Source organism: Drosophila simulans, chromosome 2R (assembly GCF_016746395.2).
Source record: "Drosophila simulans strain w501 chromosome 2R, Prin_Dsim_3.1, whole genome shotgun sequence".
Classification (NCBI taxonomy): Eukaryota; Metazoa; Arthropoda; class Insecta; order Diptera; family Drosophilidae; genus Drosophila; species Drosophila simulans.
In genome coordinates this window covers 1,766,010-1,769,150 of record NC_052521.2, presented here as the reverse complement: position 1 = coordinate 1,769,150, position 3,141 = coordinate 1,766,010, and the positions used below count along the sequence as shown (strand labels likewise).

The following is a 3,141-nucleotide window of genomic DNA, read 5'->3' as shown; positions in this document are numbered from 1 at the left end:
TCACTGTTTGGATGTTGTAGTTCTTTTGTCGTTTGTTTATGTCCGAGTGTGGTCTATTCATATAATTAATGTTTCGCTTCTGTACACTGCCGTCCACGTCCATTGGTTCTGGTCTTGGTTGTGGTTTGGTCGCAAAGGGACGGGGTGGGGCATTATATTGTTGCCATTACTGTTGATAGTTTTGTCGGGGTGGAATGAACGGTGCATTACCGAAGTTAGACACATGTTGCCTTGGCGCCGGGAATGGCTGGCCTAAATATTGTGGAGGTCTCCTCATGGGATGTCGTGGAGGGACCGGTGGAGGCTGTCGATGGCCAAAGGCATTCGACGGCTGAAAATTGCGGGGTGCCGGTATGGGTTTTTCGTTTCCTCTGAAACTCGACTGTTGACCCTTATGGTATTCGCCGCATGGTTTGACCTGAAAGTTTGATTTTCAAGTTTAAGGCAATAATGTAAAGCTGAGGGGAGATCAGCTGGCTCTTTTATTGCCAAAAGGCGAGGTAAATCTCCTCGAAGGCCTCTGATAAAAGTATCCAGAGCTTTTTCTCTGTACATTTTTGTAACAAAGTGCTCGGATTCTCGGCTCATTTGCATGCAGCCGACTTTATTTAGAATAAGCGACAGATTTTTGTAGACGTCCTGGTGGAAGTCTTCCACCGACTGCTGGTGGCCTTGAACCAAAGTTGACATTTGGTATTCCAAGGTAGTTATGTCCCGTTTATCTGCGTAATGCAGAGTGAGACATCTCGACATGGCCTTCCAGTCCAGCGGAATGCTGTAGGACTCGAGTGCCACATCAGCACTTCCAACAATTTTATTTCTTATGGTATGAAGTATACCATAATATTTTGGAGTACCCACAAATGGGGTATAAGTCTCCATGATTCTATCAACGCTCTTTTTCCAAGACCCAAATTCTGCTGTCAACTGTTTGACACTCATGTCTACGCGATGCTGTTCAGGCAGGTCGTGTCTTTCTGAGGGCACCGGTCTTTCATTTGAACTAAAAGCTGATGGTCTTATTATACTATTAGGGTTTGCCATACTGATTTTTAATTCGGACAACACCTGCACAAAACAAGCCTAAACCAATTTGAACTTAACAAAAGTTGTGGGCAGAAAATATGGAATGCGTGTGTATGTGTTTGCTTATTTATCTTTTGTTTTTGTTTTTTTTTATTTTTATATTTTTTTTTTATTTTTGCATGCAATAAAAATTTAGCTCACCGCGGTTATTTTGCTTTGAGAACAGTGTACCAGAAAGGAACAGTAAATAGGAAAATTTTCCTTTCAGAAGATCTCTAGGAACTGGGTTGAAAATATAGTATTAATAATAATATCAATAATAATAATAATATAATAATAATATAATAATAATAATATAATAATAATAATATAATAATAATATTATAATAATAATAATATAATACTAATAATATAATAATAAAATATAATAATAATAATAATATTATAATAATAATATAATAATAATAATATACTTAATTTTTTTTTGGTATACTTATGTTTTATTATGGGTGGATGCCTGAATTTCAAATTGCTGATGTTTTTTCCAGTGTACTTTCCAGGTTCTTGTAGTCTCTCTGCCTTCTCTTCGGTTGTTTCAGCTTCAGCTTCTTCGTCGTCAACGTGTTCTTATTCCTGTTCTTTTTGGCGGGCTGCTGCTGCTGCTACGGCTGTGCTGTTGTTGTTTTTTAACAACAACAAGTTTTTAACTTGTCTGCGCTTTGGTTCACGCAGCCGTTCTCTGCCGTTCGTCGTCTTTATCTCTGCCGTTACGTTTTGGGTTGCACTGTTAACTGTTATCCGTGTTGCTCTTCTGTAGTTCCGTTAGTTCTCGGCGTTCTACTTCTACTTTTCCTTCTCCTTTTCGATGAAATTGCTGTTCTTCGTTTTGCATTTATTTAACATAGAGTTGTTGCGGTCACTCCTCCTGGCTGGGTGAATGTTGTCCTTTTTGCCTGGGCTACTGGGGAATCCACGTCAGCACTCCAAAGAAGGTTTTCTGCGGGCTGGCCTGACAGAAAATGTGATCCACCAATGGGCAATGCTATGCCGATAAGTATTTTCCTCTTCCGGAAAATCTGTTTTTTTCAAACAATTTTATTTAATAGCCGACCGTGAATTTTGTTTGTTAATAACTCGCGGGAGTTTCTTCGGCACAATTTAACCAACGAATATTTTTTAGCAAAATTTTGATTTTGCTCCGCGACTTAGAATTTTGTCTTTCGTTCGCGTTTATTCGCTGGTCCCTGTTCGGGCGCCAGTTAATAATTACAGTTTATTGATTTGATTTTGAAGATCGCAAGCGACCGTTTATTGCAATTTATCATTTGAAACTAAAACTAGTGTACAAAATGTTTCCCACAGTCCCTAGCAATCAAGTGAAGTCGTCGGCAGCGGCGCAGCGGGCGTCGGCCGCGGCGCAGCGGAGAAGTGTTGATGTCGCGCTTAACCGTTCGTTGGCGTTGATGGCAGCGGAGACTATGCAGACCTCTGGTCAGCGTTTTGGGCACTTGTGTTTACCCAGAACTATGTAGAACCACAAGATGTTACAGAATCAATTGCAGGGCAATAACTTACATATTCATGTTAGCTTATTTAAGTCGAAGAATATAGACGGCAGTCAGTGTATAGCCAACAGCAATCATAACAACAAGTGCCTTTTCCTTCTCGAAAACATTACAGCGACGATAATAAAAGCAAAGCCCAAGTCGACCTCGACCCACCTACAAACAGTCACCGGAGGTAACTGGCGGAGCCGGAAAACTGGAATGGAAAATACATTACAAAACCTATTATTAATATTACTGTAAGTAGTTGTGAGAAAAGAGTAAGAATGAAGAAGTACGTTCAAACAAAATAAAAAGTGCAAAATGTTTAAAAATCTTAGAAGTGATTGCAACAAAAGTTCTACTAAAATACATAAACCACCTTAACAAACTTACAAAACGCTCATACAAGAAAAATCTACACCTAACTAAATTTAAATATGATGTGTTCGTGAAACATGATATGTGTTGGACTTGTGTGAAATCAATCCTTGATATTCACAGCAGCAAACAAGTGTAAAGCCAAGTACAATATCCCCATATTCGCGAACATAACATACCTACAAAAAAC

At 39.2% G+C, this 3,141-nt stretch overlaps 1 long non-coding RNA gene across 1 annotated transcript; it reads right to left on the bottom strand.

Annotated features, from left to right (window-relative positions):
* Positions 1 to 1,733: 1,733 nt before the first annotated feature.
* On the bottom strand, positions 1,734 to 2,734 carry LOC120284420. The gene is made up of 2 exons (XR_005543665.1): positions 2,602 to 2,734; positions 1,734 to 2,550 (listed from the first exon to the last, which is right to left on the bottom strand). It is a non-coding gene; the product is annotated as an uncharacterized LOC120284420 (long non-coding RNA).
* Positions 2,735 to 3,141: the final 407 nt, after the last annotated feature.